Consider the following 23,518-nt stretch of genomic DNA (forward strand, 5'->3'; position numbering starts at 1 on the left):
GGCTGTATCTGTAAAATTTGTTTGACTATTTAAAAGATGTAAAACTTAACTTTTAGCTTAATTAAAACTGTAAAAATTAAGATCAATTTGTAAAAAAAAGTGATTTATTATGCTCTTAAATACCAAGAACTTCCCACAAAATTACTGATACATTATGGGCATAGGGAGATAACCACTTTTTTACAATTTGATCTTATTTTTTACTAAGTTTTACTAAGTACTTATAGTTTTTTACTTATAGTTTTTACTAAGCTTAAGATGCTTTATTCAGATTTTTAATATTCAAAATATTCTTTTAGTTCTAGCCGGTTAAAGTCAGGTGCAACAATAGGTTCCTTATAGGAGGCGCAAACTAAAGTTGCAAGGAAAAATTGAGTTGGAAATTTTGTTTTTAATACCTATGGACCACACCACTGACTGTAAAAAATACTGATTTTAGTACAATATATATTTTTTATCAAAATTTAATTAAAATATGGTTCTAAATTTTTTATTTGGTTTTCACTTTTTGAGGCAAAACAGCCAACTGACTTACATCAAGCTAGTCATTACTGAAAGAAGTTACTTTCAAGCATGTTTAAAAGGGTGGATCTGTTGCCCTTCAAAAATAAAAATTTTGAAATTTTGCTTAGTAAAATTTTTTGACACTGGGAAATCACATTAATAGAGAGCACAAAAAAAGACTAGCTTCTGGCAAATTACTTTTTAAAATTTTACTTTTTACCAGTATATATAAAAAGGGTAAAAAAGATTATTTCAATAAAACTTATTTTTTCCTAAATTTCTTGAGATAGTAACCTAAAACGGTTGAGAAATGTTCCTTGCCATATTTAGAAAATTTTGTATAAACACAGTTTAAAAAATTAAAAAAAAAAAATTATTAAAAAGTTAAGAGTTTTTGTTATTTTTGCATAAACTTTTTTTTTTGGTTAACTGAATTTTCTAAATATCTCAAGGAACATTTCCTAACCATTTCAGGTAATTATTTCAAAAAACATAGTAGAAACTAAGTTTTTAGTCAAATAGTCTTTTTTCCCCTACTTCAATCTACTGTTATATAGCAAAACTTTCACAAGCAATTTGCTTCACAGGCTTAAAACTAGGAAGCTAGTTTTTTTTTTTGTGCTGTGTATTTATGTGATTTCACAACTTCAAAAATTTAACTAACTGAAATTCCAAGATGGGGCAACAGATGCATCCTAATGTTTAAATACTAACATAGTATACAAAAATAATAACAAAATACTTGGTAACAACACAATTTTTAGGAAAAAATATGAAATTTCAAAGAAAAAAAACAAATAAAAAACTAGCTTTAGATTAAAGGAAAAAAAAACTAGCAGAGCTTTACTGAAAAATACAAATAAGCCAGTGTTGGCTTGAGTTACCCTGATTGTGTAGCAACCCTGTTTCTTATACACATAATGTTATTCTGCACAACATAGTTTTAATTAGAACTAAAGTTCAGAAAAATATCATTTATAAAACAAATAATAACAACATTTTGACTTAAAACTTTTTTTTTAAAGGTATAAAAACATCAGAAGTGCTCACTCTCCCCTTTATTAATCTCCTTAGCTGTAAAAATAAATTCAGTTAACTCACATTATGTATAAATTATACATTAAATTAATAAAAAGTACATGTAAGATGTCTAAAAATAAGTCTAATCTGAACAAAAAAGCAAGTCACATTAGCTTCATGTAACTATTCCATTGTTAAATGAAGATAAAAAAGCTGAAGTGTAAAAACTTGTAATATTAGTTGGTACATATGTTCTACTCTATTAAACAGTATCAATAATAACTATATGCAATAGTATGTGAGAAATATTATGTATTACATAACAATAATTATATATAAGAATTAAATGCATCTTGGTTGTGCCAGGTAATTTGAAGTCATGCAAATACATGAAACTCAATATGTAAACAATGACAGTAGTAACCAAATTAGCTTCTTATACTAAAAACCAGAGACAATTGCATGGTAAGTGTGAAATTATTTTTTAGAATAAAAAATTAAGATATAATTTTTATTTTTAACAGCGTACAAACAGAATGGATAAAGCATTTTTTTATTTTTATTGGCTAGTTTTTTAAAAAACATTCGAAAACTTACGTAGAATTGTTACATATTTTATAAAGTATATACTAATTTAAAATATTTAACAATTTTTTTAGCTTTCTGATAGATACTAAATTCTTTTTCAAAATTATAGTTTATTTAGTAAAGAGCTACAAATTAGAAGCTAACTAGATAACAAACGTTTGTTTTGAAATCGAAGTGGAAAAAAAAAACTAAGTTACAATTGTTAATGAAATAACATATTTGCACTTAAATGTATCTTAATTTACTACTTTAAAAAACTATAATATTTAAGACAAACTTTAAAATGTGCAAAACTTAGATTATACATGCTTTAAGAGGTTTTTTATTTCTTTGTAGATATGAAAAATTAAATACTTATTAAAATATAAAATTGGAAGCTATTACTTAATTAAAAAGTAGCTAGGCGAGCTTTAAGCAAGTCGTTATAAATTAATCATATTTTAAATTTGAAGTAACATAAAAATTAATTGTTCAGCATTCAGAAATTTCAATTTTTTATTTACGTCAGTATTTTTGTTTTGTAAAAAAGACTAAACGCTTAGTAAGCTTATCAAACAAAAAAAGTTTCAAGATAATGTAATTTTATATGGTTTTTTTTAGTTTAAATAATAAAACATTAAAAATTAAAAACACAACGGTGTCAGAAAAATCTAGAATTAAGTTTTTGCTACAGGAAAATTATTTAAAAAGCTATATTAAAAAGAGTTTCATTGTTACTTTTTTTTTTTAGTTTTAAAATAACTCATCCTAGTATATTTTGAAAATAATTAACCTATATTTGTAGCATTAAATCTAAATACTTATTTTAAGCAAAAAAAGAGGCCACCCATATTATTTATCTTTTTTTTTTTACTTTACCTGTTACCCTTAACCCTTACCCTCGGTTGGAAACTTTTTTTCATGTTTTTGTTTATTTTTATAGTTTTTTTCTTATTTCATTTATTTTTTTTTTACTCTCGTGCAAAAAGGACCCTTTGTGCAAAAAAGATTCCTCTTGCAAAAGTGTCTTTGAGCAAAAGTGTCTTCGTGCACATTTAATCTGTTCCCCTGCATTGTTCCCCTGTTTGCATGATCAAAAGAAACTGTTTAAACGACTAAGATCAATTTAAATAATTTGCACGTTAATTAAGAAAGTAAACTTACATTGCAAGACAACATATTTAAAAAAATTACGTTCAAGCATTTACTATTGTTTTAAATATTCTTCCAAGAAATAACCTTATTTGTAATTGAATATTTTTTTTTAGAAAGTCAATATATATTGAGATATAGGCTACATTTGTCTTTTATAAGCTTTGGTCTTTAATTATGGTTTTCTTGCTTAATTGAAAAAAAAACTTAAGAAAAAATAAATTCACTCGTTGATAGTAATACTTTTTTAAGCACTTTTATATAATGATAATAATGCTTACTTTAGTAACAATAATAATACGAAAACTGAAGAAAAATATTCATAAACTCTTTTGTGGTTTGTTAATTCTTGCAACATATTTTTAAGAAAAATAAAAAAATAAGCATTTTTTATTATAAAGTGTTTAACGAAAATACTTTTACTCCAAATCGAGTTTATATTTTACTTGAATATTTTTTTTCTGTTGACTGAGCAAAAAGACGCTAATTAAAAACCAAAACTGAAAAAACAAAATATATAAATATCTCAAAAAAGTTTATGTAGAAGACAAATTCACTCAGCAAAAAAGTTAATTAACTGATAAATACTGAAAAAAAATTAGTAAAAAATCAAATGTATCTTTTAAATTATGTTTGGAGAACTTAGAACGAAATCAAAATGTCAAACGTTTTCCATGGGCTCTAGATACGAACCAATGAACCCGAACTCAAAAAAGAAACACAATTTATTTTACTTACATCATAAAGATAATAAATTCTGTAAAAATATTATTTTAGAACAAAGAAGTTGTAGTGTTTCAAAATTCTAAATTCGAAAAAATAACCAATTTTTTTTTAGAATGATTGTCGTTTCCAATCTACTAAAAAATAAGGTTATTCCTTTTATTTCTAAACCTTATAATAAACATAACAAGTTAAGTTTTTATTTATTTTAATTTTACATAAGCTAAACTTTGTAAAAGAAAAAAACAGATTTTAGAAGAAAATCTAATAATATAACTGATAGTTAAAATACTACCTTTAAAAATTTGCAACAATTTTAAAAATATCTATTGCTTAAAGGTTAAGGAATTATTTTAAAAATCATAATAAATATCTTAAAAATTTTTAACTTAAATTCAGTGAAAATGTTTGTAAGTTCTTTAAAAAAAAACTTTAATAACTATCTGTTTTTAGTTTTCTTGGGCTTCAGTCATTGTAACTGTAAACCTTGTTATAATTTTTAGAATCACATTAATCAAAATGTATAACTGTATTTGATTATTACACCTGATAAAAACTGTTAAAGCAAACAAACTTGTTACAATCTTTTGATCCGATACCAAGAAAGTCATATTTTCAGTATTGCATATTAATTTTACTTGAGTTGCTGATAAAATTTAACTATTAGTATCCTTACTAATATTGTTTTAGTTTTTTTTTAATAAACAACGATAATTTTTATTCCGAAAATTTATGATAATACTTTATTTTCAGCACACTATTGAAAGTACACTTATGTTTTAACTTTAGTCAGTTTAACAAGAATATTTTAGCTTAAATATTTAGTAATAAAATTTTACTTTATTAAAATTTTATAAGGTTATTTTAGTATAAGATAATTATAAAACAAGTGTTTTTTAGTACACCTACAAAAAAATAAGGTTTGGTTATCAAAGAACAGTTAAAGGTCCCCAATTTATAAGAAGACAGCTTTTTTTTAACAATAATTAAATCGTCTATATTTAACTTTGTTAATTTTGTTGAGTCAATTCAATAGTAATAAATAACTTTTAGTCCCTTAAAAACTAAAAAAATGTTTTTGTGCTTTAGTTGATCCTGAATCTATGGCGTCGTTATACAAACAAAAACAAAAAGAAATAACAAAAATTATTATAACTTGCTTCTATTTTTTGAAATAAAGAAAGTAAAACAACTGTAGTTGCAAGTAAAATAATATTTATTAATTCTAAATATGGCATTAAACCATAAAACCAGCTAAACTTTTTTTTAACCATTATTTAGTTGGTTGAAAAAGGACGATCAAAGCTACATGTTTCTTGGATGTAAAACTATTACGTAATTATTAATAATTATTAAGTTTCAAAGAATAAATAGGTTTAAAAATTTACGACAAAAGTAATAATCTTTACTAAAATAAAGTATTTAGTACTGTTCTTTAAAGTTAAAGACTTTGCAAAACTAAATTTAATTCTAAAATGATATATCACAATCTTTTAAACTAGCTTCAGTGAAACGCGTTGTATATTTTAATAAGCAATCTAAATACTACGTGTTATAGTTGTTAAATTTTGAATATGTAATTGTACTTGTATGTTGTAGATTTATACATGTGTATGTAAAATTCACTCTGTGTATATAAAAATTATTTAGATAGTTTAGAATTGTTAGTACTTATGTTTATCAAAAATAAAATTAAGTAAATAAAAGTGCTTATTATTTTTTTCTCATGGACATTGTAATCTAATGCAGTTCCCATACAGTTTGCTGTTATTATATACCAAAATAATTAACGTATTTTATTACGTAAAATCATTATAAAGTATCATACTTGGTACAAATATTTTGATATTTAAAAGTATTTTATTATTTTTCAAGTTGTCTGAGTAATAGGGGCGTGTCCAGACTAGTCAAACAGAATGCAAAAACTAGATAAATAAAATAATTCTCTAGATTTAAGTAAAACAATAAAAATATACACCTAGGTCATTTTTTATTGACAATGTGAAAATATTGCCTTATATTGTGAAGTAATTTGAATAAAAAAAGATTATTGAATAAGAAACTGAACACGACGAATATCAAATTTAGTAACTAGCTTGTCTTAATATTAGTAAAACATGTTCAATGATATCTAAATAAATTGATAAGTTAAACAATTTCAGTCAAAATAGTTTAGCTAAACATCAAATTTTAACCAAAAGTTAATGATTTTTTTGAAAACGAAATATAAGCAAAAGTGTAAGTTTTCAAAGTTAAAAATGAAACCCTTTGAGTAATAATAACATTCAAAAATAGTTTTTGTAAACAATTTTGATTGGCTTATTTTGTATCAAAAGTTTCATTTTTCATATGTGCAACTTTTGCAGTTATAACATCTTTATACAGTTTTTACTTTTTTTAAGAGAAAAACTTAAAAATCTACGTCATTTTAGTTAAACAATATTCAAAAGATTAGCAAAAAAGCACATCTAAATCTACTCAAATATGTAAAGTCTCAAATTAGATAATGTTTTAATTGAATGATCTAAGCTTTTTTTTCTTTGTACTTCATTTTTCAGGAGGTGCACAGGAAATCAGTTAAAACACGCACCTGCCGACTAACAGAAAAAATTATATAAAAATGGTTTAAACGAGTTTACAAACTGGCTTGTAGTTAATCTAAGAAAATAAAAATTTTATAAAAGTTTTATAACCTTAGTTACGAAAATATTGATCAATATCATTTAAACTTAAGAAATATTATTTATAATATTCATGACCTGATATTTTTACAAAATAACTTTTTTACTCTTGTTGTAGAAATAAGATAAATATAAATAAAATGGAGAGTTTTATTTTAACTTTATACTAATTTCTTATTCAGCAAAAAAAAATTGATATTGGAATCTACATTTTCTCAAGTACTTTATATATACAAAAGGGTATTTTTTAGTTTCTCAAAAAAATGAATTTAAAGTTTTTACTAGTTTAATACTAAATAAAGATATCTAATACAATTTTACTCTTAAAAGTAATACTAACTATGTTTGACTAAAAAAATTTAACGTATTAAGACTATTCGTTTACATGTTAAATAAATAATTCTAATAAAAGTTTCTCAATCAACTTGATACTAAGAATTTTTGATTTGAAAACTAATGTACCAATCGTAGACTATTTTTTACTTGTTAAATAAGATTACTAAAAGTAAGAACTTAACTAAACTAAATTTTGTGAACAAAAGTCGTAGTAAGTTCATTTAAAGAATATTATCTTTAAGCAAACATATTTTTCGTAAATATGAGACTGTATGACAAGAGAAGATATATTTTATTACTGTTATACGGTACAACATAAACTTTATAAAATAACTTACCTTACTAATTTTTAAGACAGCAAATAAATAACTTACTACTTAGCATTACTTAATAACGACAAATTTCTCAAAAAATTTTTATTATTACTTTATTTTGTCATAATAAACTGAAGAAAAGACCTTGTTTGATTTCATATCGTTTTAAAATTTAGTTCAGGTAAAATATGAGCTATAATTTATTCATCTGTATGGTTTATGTTAATAAACCTTAAAAAATATTTCAATAACATTAATTTAACTGTCTCTTTTTAACTTACTCGTTTTACTCAACAACTTAGTTTATTAAATAAACAACTTTAAGTATAAAACGGTTTGTTTAAATAAAATTTGTATTAAAAAATTATTTCTTGCAAAAATAAAATTTTGTATTTTGTTTTCTAAATAAGTAGAGGACAATATAATACCGGATAAGTAAAAGCTAATAATACTTAACTAGAATAAAGGTCCTAAATTTTAAAACTACCGCTTTTATTGACACGTAAATGCATAACTATCAATAAAAATATTTGTACAATAGTCTCATATCGTAAAAAACTTTGCATAAAGTCAAAATAACATTTAAAAAAATAATTTGTTAATTTTTTTACGTTGCTTATTATACTAATAATTCAAAAATTTTACTATACATCAGTGGCGTAGCGTGGTACTTTGGTCAGGGGGTGCGCAAATTTTTTTCTCAAAAAACCTCTAAATCAAAACTTTTGTAACTAGCTATAAAAATACTTTTTATAAGTAATATAATTGAAATAAATTTATTAAGTAAAATAAGTTCGTTAACTGTTTTAAAAAATATTTATATATTACAAAATTAAACAATTAAATAAAAGTATAAATTTCATTAGAATTACTTATACTTGCAAAAATTTAAACTTACTAAATGAAAATTGTTTTTAAAACTTATAGTAAATTTTATATCTTTAAAAATTAATATATTCAATAAAACGAAAGTAACTGTTTTATTTACGTAAAAATATCAATCTCTTTAATATACAATACAACAGTGATAATAACACCTCATTGCACATAATTTTAATAAAGTTACACAGAAGTTAAAATAGACCAACTTTATAACTGTTATTACAGTTTATTACAACTTTGTAAAATAGTTAAAAATATACTTTTTAAATTTAATTCACTTAATTGTATTTGTTTGAAATAAAAATCACAAACAAAGTTTATTTCTCATAGGCCGACACGCTTATCTTGTATGTTTACAAAAATAAAGTTCGAAAAACTAGCAGTAGTCTTAACAATGTAGCATAAAAAAAAATTTGTAAAATTGTTTAATTTTTCTTTAAGAGTGACGTATTTTTGTAAACTTTTTTGTAGAAAAATAATCTGCCAGAAGGTTATACTACAGCGGTGCGCTATATTAATTGCGTACTGTTTGAGTTTAAATTCTTATGAAGTTAATGAACTTATAAAATTTTTCCTTATGGAGTTTTTCATCAACATCGGTGCGCATTTGCAATTACGCACCGAATCAGTATATTCAGTAATTACATGTACTTTCCTAACTTGTCACTAATTAGTATTCAAAATTTCGTTTAACTTTTTGAATACTAGATGAACATAGTTGAAAAAAGGCAAATTAAGCAGAAAAAATAAACTATAAAGGATAAAGATATTACATTCTTTTTTTTACATTTTTCTTTTTTTTTGGGTGGCACGATGCGCCAGTGTCCCTCCCCACGCTACGCCTCTGCTATACATTAAAATTTATTATTGTGTATTATTAAAATTACGTCTTGTGAGCAAAAATAGAAAATATAGTGTGTTTTTACATAACAATACATTTATCAAAGAAAAAAATAGATAAGTTTGTTCTACTTAAAACACAAAGAACTAACTAATTGATAAATATTTTTTTCTAAAAGCAAAAAGAAGTATTTTTAGTACAATTAAGTCACACATTGGTATAATTTTGTGAAACTTAATAATTTTTATACCAGTTTATTAGTAGAAACTTAATTTTTTAAAAAACAAAAGCAAACATTAATACTATATTGTTAGAAACTTCAGTACTTTTAAAACTACAATTCAGTAAAATATTTAAAACAAAAAACTGTTAATTATTAGTATTTTGTAAAAGTGTGACATAGTCGAATATTCAAAACAAAAATAAGTTTAAAATGTTTTATGTTGTCATTATGGTCATCTATTTGTTTTCCACTCCTTTAGAAAGCTTAATTTTATATATATAAAGATAAAAAATATCATAAGAAGTCTTAAATGAAAAAAACTAAACACTTTAATTGAATAATTAGCATGCAGTCGTTGAATATCTTTAGTTTTAATTAGTTTTACATTGTTTCTTTTGAACTTTTCAAAATTAAATTTAATTTTGATTATTATTAAAAGTCAAGTTTTTAATTTTTTAAATATTTTGTATAACCTCGATCAGTTGTAAAGAAAAACTTTTGTTATAATATCTAAATAAGTATCTAGTATTCCTTTTACAAGGTACAGATAATCATAATACATATAACTTTTCTTAGTAAAGTTAAGTGTAACAAAGTTTTTAACTGTATTTTTATTGTAAATGCATTTAAAGTGCATGTAAAATAAGTAGATTTTAGTTCCTTTTTGCTAAAGTAAAGTTATATTAATTTACTCATAGTTTTTTTGTTACTAAAGAGAATAAAAAAACTACCCCAAAATTTTCGATGTGAATAGTATTTGAAATCACTTCTTAAATTGTATAGAACTTTATGCTTGTTAAGTAATTTGTATTTACCAATTAATATTTTCTCAAAACCCTTTTGTATTAAACTGTATTTTTATTTCAAAACAAATAATTCATTTTCAATTCAATATTTTATTTAACTCATAATCATAACCAAACCTGATATGTATGCACACTAGAAATTCTAAATAAGTTTAAAATAACAAGTATTGAGTTTTAGTTTTTCTTATAAATATGAAACTGAGCGCTACTTTATACTTGGTCAATAAAAATATGACTTGGCTGTTTTAACTGTAAAATTCATTATTAAAGAAAAAAGAGCAAGAACTATATATAAGAGTGAAGTTACAGTTTTAATCACAATTCAACTTTGTTTAATTACAAGCTTCATTGAAGACATTTTAGCAAGCACGTCAAACGTTAAGCCATGGTTAGTTATTTTACTGCTACAAAACCTGTTTAAAGTCATAACTTGTAATTGTATAAATTTTAATTTTTATAAATTCCGTCTCGTATACAAACCAGTGTAGACGCTGTATGACGTCATACGAGAACGGATCAATACAATTTACATTAATTACTGTTTTATCTTGAATATAAAACTAAGATTTATTTTTCTAATATTTATGAAATTACAGAAGTTTTTTACATACAAAACTGAATTAGTTTATGTTTCTTCGCAACCCTGATACACACTTATTGATGGTTTAAAATAGGGATGGACAACGTACGGCCCGCGAAGTGAAAATGACCGGCCCCCAAACCTTTTTTAAATTTAAATGGAATCCGGCCCGTGAACAAAATTGACGGGCCCGCGAGTAGATGATCCAGCCCGCTAAGCATTTTCAAAATTTATATGAAATCCGGCCAACTAATGTAAATACTACAAAATTCGTAAAAAACCTTTTTAGAATTTTTTTAATAAAACAAAAATGCAAGACTTTGACCATAAAAACGTTTGTAAAATTGGATTTTTATTTTTGTGGTGATAAAAACACTCTTTTGTTAAAGTACCATAATGACTTTCATAAAAAAATAGACGTGTCAAAAATTGCTGTCTTTCCCAGTGAGTTGTTTTTATACTTGTTTAGAAAAGTAAAATAAAAATATTTTTAAACATTTACAATTATTTTAAGTGAAACTGCTCAACATTAAATTTTAACAAAATGTTTTAAGTTGAGACTACAATTTAAAATATTTTCTGCCTTTGATTTTTTTATTTATGACTTTTTGATTAATTATATGGTTAAGATTAGTGGTGACCAATTGATGACAATAGTTTCACTTGATAATGAGTTTGGTCGTCGTTTTGCAGACTTTCAACAACTAATACAAGAATTTGATATTTTGTCATCATAGTTGACGTTTGGCACCGAAAATGCACCTAGTAATATACAGTTAGAACTGCTAAACTTCAATGTGACAGTACACTAAAAAAAATTCAAATCTTAAAAGTTTGACAGATTTTACGCCCTACTTAACAAATCAAAGTTTGTTAATTTAAAAACGATGGCAATGAAGTTACTTGTTCTGTTTAGGTATACATATGTTTACGAACAAGCTAATTTCAAACCTAATCGGTATTTCAGTGCACTTGCAGAATTTCCAAACCGTCGTGCAACTGAATTTAAACAACTGTAATGTATGATTAACCTTAAGTGTTTCATCGAGATGGTTTTTTTTTTTTTCGCATTTTATGGTAAAACTGTTTATTATAGCAGAATTATTTGTTGTTTGGTTTCTTTTATACGTGTAAAAATATGTAATGAATCTTTATTAGTTTGATCATATTAAAAGTTAGTAGTTTAATTTTGTAATGCTAGTTAACTTCTGAATATTATTATTAATGAAACCTCCAGCCAAGGATTGCTAAAATTAAATAAACTCGGATAGTTAACAATTTTTTGATGTTTTAGCTTGAAATATTAGGCTCGAGTATTTTTTAGTAAATAAATTATTGTTTTTATAAGACTAACTAGTATTAATTCGGTCCAGAGTTATAATAAGTATAGAGTTATGAGTACTTAAAAAATATTAAGACAAAATTTCATACTTGAAAAACTTGGTATAATATTTTGATTCAAAATTCTGATATATCTTATCAATAAACACCCAGCCGGATCGAAATTTTTTTCAAATTAGGTTCCATTCGGTTCCGGATCTTTGTTTAAAACTAATATTTAGCCGGATCAGGATAATATTTTCAAATTAGGATCCGAATCTGAAAAATGATCCAGCTGAATCCGGTAGATCACTAACTCAAAATGCTCCGGCCTGCTGAGGACTTTTTTTTTTGGATCCGGCCCGTCAACTTTTTACGTTGCCTACCCCTAGTTTATAAAATACACTTATTTAAACTTATTAATGCTAAATAATAAAGTAATATATAATAGATAGATAACTTGTTTAGAAGCCAAGGTTAACAAATATGTAGGTAAAAAAAATGTTTTTTTAATAATTGTTAATTACAATTTTAAAAAATCATAGATCTATAGATAATATATATTTGTAAAATAAACAAAGTGATAAAGCAATTATTAATATAAATTATTTGGAGCTTCAAGATATACTACAAAAGAACATAGAACATTATTTTCTAAAAATCAAAACAGTTGTAATTTTTTTTTAATTACGGTAGTTGTATTAGTAACAACTAAAAAAAGTCTGTATGTATTGTTAAGAAATATAATATTAGTTTAAAACTAAAAAGTCTGTTTTAATCTAAATCACTTTCATATTCTCCCTATTGTTCTAGAACAGGGTTTCCCAAACTTATTTTTTAAATCGCCCCTTTTTCAGAAATTTAAAAAATAATCGCCCCCCACGATTTTACAAAGTAGTTTTTCTCTTGAGTATGAATTTTTGAGCCAAAAAAGTTGTGTTCAAAATGCAATTTAGTCTGGTACTTCTTATGCACGCACTTTTGGGCTGTGTCCAAAGTAGTTTACTAGGCTTGAGAAACTAAGTTACATTTGTTTTCTTATAAGCCCCGTGAAGTGTATTAAAATACTTAATTATTAAAAAGCCTTTTGTAATCTGTAATAAATTCTGTTTAGATATGAATTGTTTTGAAATTAATGAAACTTTTAGGGTAGTGGTGGACAACTTTTGTAGTCAGCAATTCATATTTACTAAGAAATCTTTTCTAGTTTCAACTAGTAAAAACTTTAATTGCAATCTGCATATTTAAAAAATTAAAAAATATGAAAATTAAAAAACTCTAGCAAAAGTGTTATAAAATGATTTAGTATTATTGTGATCCAGGAAATACTATTGTGAACTGAAAACAATATTGAAAGTGCATTTCAAAATATTGAATATCAAAAAACTAAATTTTATTTATTTTGCATAAGTAGTTTTTACGGTACTTAGCGGGCCGAAATATTTCTGGACCATACGTTACCCATCTGAAATCTTAACTGAAACATGACACTATAATAATCTCTCATATAACGATTTTAGGACATTTAGAAGTTAATACTAAGTAACTTACTTAAGCCGCATAAAATATTTGAATAATTTTTATAAACAGGCATATTCTAAAATTACTATACCAGAGATTAAAAAATCATAAAAGAGTGAACAGTTTATTTTACACATAATAAAATGAATATTTAAACATAATTTTTGATATAGTTTTGGGATGTTTGACCGACTGGTTGATTATCTCACATGAAAAGTGGTTTTATCAACAGCTTCAGTTGATGCAGTAAAATTATTATTTTCAAAGCCAAGATATATTATAAGCAAGTTAGTTGTAAAGTTAAAAACTTAATTCGAAACTTTTTCAACTATATGTTTTGTAGTAGAATACCATTAAATAGTATTTGACTTGGAATAACCTTTAGGAAACTAAACCTTGATTTTAACATTATCTTTTTTCTTAATTAAAATTCAAAAACAAATCAAAAATTTTACAGTTAATTCTATGAACAGAAAGTAATCAATTGAAAATTTCTTTAAATTAGGTTAAACTTTTGTTTTGTAACTGTAGCAGTCTTTTTGATGGTTTATTTAATAATATTTAAATTTATTTTTTATCTAGTTTTTAGCCTATAATAATTTACCAGAAGAAATAAGTAAAGAACTAAAAGCTAAAGTTGAACTAAAAATAAACAACCTATTCTAATTGCTAATATATTAAAAATTAAGATAAAACAAAAAAACAGTTGTATTAGTATTTTAAAATTCCTTAATATATAATTTTTTTAACAAAAACAAATCAAGTTAAAAAATAAAATTAAGTTTCAGAATCTTTTAAATCAAAAATTTGAAGTCATTTCAAATAGAGACCTCAAATTTCTACTCTTTTAAAACCAAATAAAAAATTTTAAATAAAAACTCTAATAGTTATTAAGATTTTTTTATTTTTACAGGTTAAAAAAGTAATAACAAAAATATGTCAAATAAATTTATCTTAAACAAATACTTTAATCACTATGCTATAAAAACTTTTAGTGTAATGTAAACAACAAATATAAACAAAAAAAATAACCCGGTAAAAATAAAACTATTAACAGATTTAAAAGAACATAAACCATTTAATAAATACAGTAGACTTCCGCTTGAGTTCGCACTTTGAACAAAATGAAAAAGTGCAAACTCTAAAATTATTACCATTTTTTTTTTACAAAATGATAAATTTAAATATGTTATATGCAATAAGGTTAGGAATAAACATGAAAACAACTAAAACATAAAACTAACATTCATTAACAAAATAGATCTATATAGCTATTAAATATTGTGTATTTTTTTGTTTTATTCATACTTAGTTAGTAATAAACTTTATTTAAGTCAAACTTTAGAAAATATAAATTTGCACTATTTTTGGGTAAAAAGTGCGAACTCAAGAGGAAGTCTTCCGTAATTAATGCTTATTAGGCATTATGCAAACCTGTTGTAGAATAAGTAACCTAATAAAATTTTTGTTATAAAAAGACTTCTTAAATACAATACAAACCAGGTTAAATAAGAAGAATTTTAAAAGATAAAATAAAATAAAAAAAACATTCATTAAATAATGTCTGCTACTGAAGTCTAATATAATGTGAAGAATGAGGTTCATGAATGCTTGCAAATTTTTCTTATCTGATTCTTAATCAGTAAAATAACGCCTCCCTTACAAATATCTAGATTAGATCTTTTGCTCAATATTTTGATACCTGAACTGAAAGCTTTCTCAACAGTATAGCAAGAAGGAAAAACTATAAACAAAAATCTAAATTCCTCTCAAATGATTGGACAATTTTTCCTTAGGTTTTGTTGAGTCCAAAAACTATCATATCGTTCTTTGGAAAAATTTATTTTTAGTTCAAGGTCAATTTGTAACTCTGAAAATGTTTCCTGTACGTCGTTTACTTCAAAAAGATCTGCCTCGAAGGGATTCATATTTTTATCTATATGATAACTTTTTTGTGTCAAATCAAAATTTTACTACTTTATATGTTGAAATTGTAAAAAATTCCAGATTTTTTAGGTTTTGTTTTGCCTAAATTGTCAAATTACAGGTATTTCCAGGTTTCTAGACAAATTAGCAACCCTGTGTAGTTTTATTTCTTAGTCTAACATAGTGACTTTTCAAAAAAAACAATTAGAAATATCATGAGGTGATAGTTAATAATATATAACATAGATTTTTACAATCCATTTATCATCCCAATTAACATATACGTCAGGTTATAAAATGGTGAGAGGGATTCCGATTGTCTATGACCTATGTAATTGTTGAATAAGAAAATATATGAATGAAAATATGTAATTTAATTGAAAGTGGGAGTCATAATTACTTGATTTTTTTTTCTATATTTTACATAAACAAAATAAACTTTTTCGTTTAAGTTTTACCTCAGGGTCAAAAATTTTAATAGCAAGCTAAAATTAGTAAAATAGCAAGATAAAAAATAAAAAATTTATGACAGCCCAAAATTTTAAAATCGCCCCCTTTTCGCCCCCTTACTAGTTATCGCCCACCCTTTCGCCCCCTTACTAATTATCGCCCCCCGACTTACTAAAATCGCCCCCAGGGGGGCGATATCGCCCACTTTGGGAAACCATGTTCTAGAATGTGACGAAAACACTTAAAACTGATTCTAAAACAACTAGAAAAAAATTAAACTGAAATTTGTATTTTCATCTTTTTTGTTAATGATTAGATTTTTACTTAACTACATAAGTTTTGTATACAAAATAAATGTAATTACTATTTGTAATATAAGTAAGTTCGCAGTTTAGCTAAATTAATTTAATTATAAACAAAAACCTTATTACTTCATAATAAAAGGATTATAAACTTCAAAATTATTGTTTTTAGAAACTTTTTTCCATCACAGTCTCAATCATGGTTTTAGTGTTTGGGTTTACTGAAATTGTCTACAGTCATTCTTCAAACAGGTATACAAATAGTGTAAGTTATTGCAATTAAGTTCAAACTAAATAAAAATTAACTTCGCAGAGTTTATCCTAAAAACCCGAGAATCAACAGGAGAAGCAACAATCTAAACGAACAAAAAGTAAGTAAAAAAAAAGAACTTATTTAGACTCTACTAACATAAGTTTAACAAAAAAATGTTAAAGAAGTTTATGTTGGTTATTATTTACCAACTTGTTTTCTATTTGTTATATATAGTGAAACTTCTACTAGTTATGATTCTTTTAAAATAAGTCTACACACATTAGTTACACAAATACACAAGTGTTACTTACTTTTATTATTATCGATTTTGATGCATTTTTATGATAAAGAGTTCTTACTTGTATTTTTGTGTTATTAATAAAATTGTATAAGTTTATTCATTTGGAAAAAAGTAAATCTTTTTGTAAAGGAAAACATGTGCAAAAAGGACGGAAATATGTGTCCTTATTCAAATTATTTTATTGAAGAACAATGGCAAGGGTCTAGTTATTACAGACTTCCAATAAATAAAAGAAGTTCTTCACCTTGGTCCTACTAGTATGCTTGTTTTAGTTTTTTATTTAAGAGGATAAATTTAAGTAATTAAATTTCAATCTAAGTTTTACAAAAAAGTCACTGTTTTAAAGTATACTTTAAGTAGACCTTAGGTAAATATATTAAAAAATGTTTCGATTTATTAAAAATATTAATGAGTTTGTCTTTTTTATTTCAGTTACGACTACGACTATGATAGGATTCCGGTCAGGATACAAATGGCTTGTTGTAACTGCAGGAGTTGCGTTGAAAGGGACAGCTTTGGATCGTTTATGAAGGACAGCAACAGAAGGTACTCTTTTCAGGTGACAGTACCCATGGATGTGAAGAAAAGAAGCCTTGCTAATGGCAGTGAAGTTTGGATAACGACCAGTTTGGACGTTCCAGTTGGTTGCACATGCAGTGTAGCATCAATGGTGTAAAATAAATCTAATTGAATCTTTTATATGTTTACTGTATGACATTTGATTTTTTAACTTTACTTTTGTTTTATGATTTTTAGTATAACTTTAAAAGTTCTTACAAAAAAAAAAGAATATTTTAAAAATTTTAAACGTTTGTAAATTACAGTGAAAGTTTTAAAATTAAACATGATCAAAAAACTACCATTTAGCTTTTAAAACTTTATCAGTAAAAGCATTATAGTTCAAAAAAATTTTAATTCAAACACAAAAAGTTTAAATTTGTTTTTTTATTCGTTTTAAATTTTTTTAAGTTAGTATTTATTATTCCTTTTAAAAATTCTTCAATGTATGTATGTGTTTATTTATCGAGATTTCTATTTTTTTGTTAAAGATTATTTAAATAAATAATAATTATTAAACTTGCAACTTTTCAAAATCTTTTTTATCCATCAAGTAAATATTTGTTCCATTGATCTAGACTTCTGCATAGTTAGCTAATAATATTAACAACACAGCTCTGAACAACATAAATAAATTAAATAACAAAGTAAGTAAAAATTAATCTGGTGAAAAAGTGTCCATTCGTGTATGTTTGACGCCAAGTAATAAAACCTAGTAGAAAAACTGTTTTGAAATTGAAGAATTATGTTGGTAAAGGCAAAAATTTCTTAACATGTTTTTAAATAATAATTATAAACCCTAGTTTAAAACAATTTGAAAAGTATACCAAATTCTTTTTATTGAAATGCGTTAACATTACACGTTTCACCTTTAAGAGAATACGAGTTTTACAAAAAATTATTTCATAGAAAAACTACATAAAAGACTTACATGTATTTTTTTTAAAGAAAAACACCAAATAATCTACTGTATATATGTATATTTTTATTATTTTTTGAAAAAATTTAAAAAGTACATACTACCATTAACTTAAACCATAATAACCTTTTTTGATAAAATAAAGATACTTTTTTATGAGCTCCTTCAGTATTATCAAAAGTTAATTGAACTTCATTATAGGTACTTTAACACAATTGGAAAACTTTTGTTCATCTGAATAATTATGTGATTCTGTAAACCATTCATCCTTGTCTGTATCATTTATTTGAACAAACAAATGATTACTAACTACATTTTTTTCTTATGGATACTGTTCCAGATTCGTTTGATGCCATTGAAATAACTTTCTATTGGTTATTTGATAACGACAAACCTGTTTGAGATTTTATCAAAAGCTTCACACGTTTCAATGAACTCTCCGATTACAAAGAGTTTAATTTTCTGGAAACTAAACTATGGTTACTTCTGCGTTGCACCATGTTCGGCATGTATGCCCACGTGTCAGCTGTACTGTCGTAAACTTCAACAGTGTTTGTTTCGCTTTGAAACCCAACATCATCGTCTTGTCCCACCGCAATGTCCAATCCACCAGAACAACAGTTGCTCCTTCATAATTCGTACATGCTGCGTCAATTCTTCTACTTTTCATGGTAGCTACGTTTGTAAATCTTAAACTTTTCGCATCAAACTGGTTGCACGTGTTAAGTGATTGAATATTCCCCACCACCAACAATTAAAATCTTGTCAACAATGAAACAAGCACAAAAACTTTTATGATATTCAAAGTGTGCTAAATTTTCCCAGAGATCTATTTTGCTCGAATATTTTTTTAGCTCTACATGTTTATCATTATACAAGTTTATAACAAGTATATAAATTCACTGTTTATACAAAGTACTTTTTTAACGTATTCATAACTTGGAGTTGTAGTAAAAGTTGTTATAGTTTTAAGGCCTTTTCCCTTAAAGATAAATAAATTGTTATTTTTAATGTCATAATCTACAATATTAAAGCAGTTTTGGTTGAAATGTCTGTTTGTGGTGCACTTACTTAAATTAACATTTTTTATGTTTTTTTTTTTTACTATTGCTTTTTGAAGCATTGATATACAGTCGGTAGTTTTGCAAAAACAAGAATTACTAAGTAAAATTGTGCTTAATGCAGGTTCTGATAACAACGAAAGTCTTACTGTTAGCAAAAGACTTTTTACAAACACGCTTCTTTGTTCAGTGTTGTAGCCAATTCAATTATCTGCCGCATTAAAAACTTCAATTTCTGAAGTTAAATGTAGTTCAGATGAGCTGAGTAGCTTTTTAACATGGCAATTTTCAAGCTCTTTGAAGTTTTTTTTTAAGCCACTGTTGTAAAACAACGTGGTATATATTGTAAAGTTATTTAAGCAAGACTTGGTAGATTGTAGAGACAGGCAAGTTTATACATAAAAACTACAATATTAATATTCGTTTCATTCTTAATATAGTGGTAGTTGCTTAATCTAAACCTGTTTTCAAGTAACACTTTGTTTGTTTTGATACTTTTAACCAACTCCATGTGTTCTTGGTTTTATGCGACTAAAAATAGTAATTGTTTTACTCTTTCTAACCAAAGATTTTGTTATAGGATTTTACACTTCAATAAATAAACAATAACGAAAGCTTTTTGTATTTTTTACAACATTCCAAATACTCAAGATAAGTTTGTAATAAACTTAAGTACTTTAGATTAATAATCAAAGGTTGTTTTGACAAAAAATACCAACTTTGTTGTAAATTAAAATCAATTAATAGCTTATACAATAGTTTAAGAAAAAAGCAATAAAAAAGCATGTATAACAAAGTAGTTTAATATTTACTGAAGAAGTAAACTTACTTTTACCAAGGATAAAGTTTATTGTTATTCCTACCTTCCTTATTAAATGAGACAAATCTAAAATTTTCTTTTTGTTAGGTTAAATTTGTTATGAAAACAACTTAAGAGCTGTTCCCGTGTTTAGTTGTAGTTGTCGGAAAATTTCGAAAGAGCAAGTCTAAAACTAATTCAAAAGTTATTTAAAAGTTATTTATAGCTTAAGTTTGTATACAAAAAATTATAAATACCTATAAAAATATTAAAACTGTTAGTTATTAGAAGCAAGTCATACATAAAATATTATATTTTACTTAATTATTAACGAACATATAAAAAACTAGAATCTAAAAGTCATCTGTACTTAAATTAAGTTTTTTATTCAGGTAATTAAGTTTAAGAAATGTTAAAGAATTCTAAATTTAATTACTGTCTCGTAACTTATCTGATAAGCTTGTGAACTAACAATCTTATCAGATGAAGTATCATTTGCATTCGTAATGTTTTTCTTGTAGAATAAAAAAAAAGGTAATCATAATTATTATAATCGTCAAGACTACTTAAAGAATTTTGATTGTCTTTCATCTTGCGTAAGTCGTTGCAATTGCTTTTACTCTTTGACACCATATGACTTATAAGTTATTGAACATATAAAATTCACTAGTTTTCAAACAATTCTAGTTAATGAATAACATTAGATAGTTTTTATTTTCGTTTTCGATTCTGTTATTTCTACTTATATAGTAGTGTCGATGTGAATATAAGTTCGTAGTACAATAAATTCATAAGTTGAAAACAAATGCAGAATCATGACAACTTTAACGATTATCAAAACTAAACTAAAGGAAAAACAAATGCGGGAAGCTATTTTATCACAACCAAACCGATAGTCTGAAGATTTCAAAAGTATGCAGCTTATAAATCGGCTATTTAGATTTAGGATGATAAATCATTAGAGGGTTTCGTAACTTGAAAAAAAAGTTCAACATTTTTTTATATGTATATATTTTTTTTATACACAAATTATGTTCAAGCTTATGGCCCTACGATGTCTTTCACTAGATTTAAATTTAACAGTATATCAATAACTTAATTTAAACAAGAATTTCATTAAAATTATTGTCCAAATTTAAACAAACTTTATCAAATCAAAACAACATTATATACATTTAAGTTATACAATCTATCAATAACTTTAATTATTATTGTTTCGTGCCAGAAGATAATAAACAAGTTTACAAAGTATAAAATCAGTTGCCAAGTAATATTTTATCATCAAACAAAAATAAAACTAGTCTAATTTCTATAGATAAACCTGTAAAAACAATTATATGTAGGGGCGTGTCTAGACTTCACTGGGGTAGCACAAATTTTTGTTCAATAATAGACTGAAGTAACCCATAACTTATGTATGCACGTTTTAGCAAAAAATGCTATTTTTAACATCTATTATATCAAAAAATTAAAGTAAAATCTAAAAGTAAATAATACAAAAGTAATTTACTTTAAAATTAACTACACACTAATAAGTTTATTTAAATAAAATAAGAAAACCATAAAAAACGTTATGAAGTTAAAAATTGTACATTAAATCCAATATTTGAAACAAAAATCTAATGGTTTATCTAAATTATTAAGTTAAATTAGCCATTTAGTTAGGAAATAAAATTATGAAGAATTAAAACTGTAATAATTTTTATAAAAAAATGTTAATTATTTAAAAATTCAATGTATTACTATAGATCATGTTCTTTCAAGTTTTTATTTGAACTTTAATTTCCTTTATATGTAATTATCGTTAATAAGCAAAATAATTATTTTATAATTAATTTATTTATAAAAGTTAAAATGTCCTTAAAAAAAAAGTTTAAGCTAATTTGATATCAGAAATATTTATTTAAATGGAAGTTTAGGAAAAAAAAAGCTAAACTTATCTGAGATTAAAAAAAAAACTTAAGTTAGCAGAGTTTTACTAAAAATGTCCTTGACATGGCGTTAATTTATATCAAAGTAGTTAACGATTAGATAACTAACAGGTTTTTTCGTACACAAGGTCCTTGGACCAGAAGTTTTGACGGCATTTTTGTCTTTCAATAAACATTATAAACAACTATTTAAGTTGTCTATAACATTAATACCTATGGAAAATTATTTTTTCACAGCCAAATATAACAAAAATTCATAAAAATTTTAAAAACATTATAGAAATTAATAAAATTTAGAAAAGCTATATAACACTTATACAACTTATAATGTTAATTTATAACATTTTATTAGAGTAGCAGCCCTTAGAATTGAATGGGCCGTTCTGATTTTTACAAAATATGTATAGTAAGAGTAAAAAAAAAAAAAAAAAGTATTGGATTAAAAGTTTATGAAAATAAAATGAACCTTAAACTCAAAGAAAATGTGTGCTTAATAAAAAATAGTCATTGAAAAATGCTACTAACTAAAAAGTTTCCTATGTAGTCTGAGTTCTTAACAAACACATTAACAAGTGGATTTTTTTAATGGTTTGAAACTTTTTTAGTCTAATCTTTGATAAAAAACAACATAAAAATGATTTAGTTTTTAACTTTACAAGTATATTTGTTTTGAAAATGAACCCTATTTAAACTAATTGTTTGTAATAAATTAAATGGTATGTTTTGAATATTTGAAACAAGTTGCTTAAATATGTAGGAAAAAATAAAACTTTTTGAATTTTTGTAATATTTGGCTATGAAAAAATAATTTTCCATAGGTATATACAGGGTTGCCACTCTTTAAGCCAAAAAAAAAAACTAACCTAAGTGAAAAAAAACTGCCTTAAATCACTATGAGAGTTTTTAAATCCCAGAAATTCTTAAATTATTAAAACGGCAATATTTTTTTCCATAAGCTTATAGTGTAAAATCACTTATCGCAATTATTTAAGGGCTAAAAGCTAATTTATTACCACCTTCCAGAAAAGCAATTTTTTTACTAAGATTTATAGCTTTATAGCTACTTATGGTAACTGTGAAAACAACAGCTAGAATTAATAACACTTTCATTTATAACAAGTCTGATCTATACCCTTATCCCTAACCTAATTCATCTTAACCAATTAGTTAATTATATACCCTCGAATTTGACCCACCTTACTAAAATAAAAAAAAAAAAAACTACTATTTATAACTCAAATAAAAACAAGTAAAATATTAGCCAATCAGAGCGACCTTAGAAACACAGCAGACGCGTTTTAACTAGTTTATAATATGTATAAACACAAAATTCTTGGCAGGCGTCAGAAACGGACAAGCAATATATTTTCCACGAACTAAAACTTTTTTATTCAAAAATGTTTATTTACCAGTATATAAACAATTTTTTTTAAATTTATTTGAAGTTAACGTACGAAAATAAAGTTTTAAACTATTAATGATTTTAATAAGACCAGATAAAAGCTCGTGAAAAATAATAGGTCAGTGTTTTTGTGACTTGTTCTAATT

The sequence above is a fragment of the Thalia democratica genome, chromosome 7 (assembly GCF_965202585.1).
Source record: "Thalia democratica chromosome 7, ktThaDemo2.hap1.1, whole genome shotgun sequence".
Taxonomy (NCBI): domain Eukaryota; kingdom Metazoa; phylum Chordata; class Thaliacea; order Salpida; family Salpidae; genus Thalia; species Thalia democratica.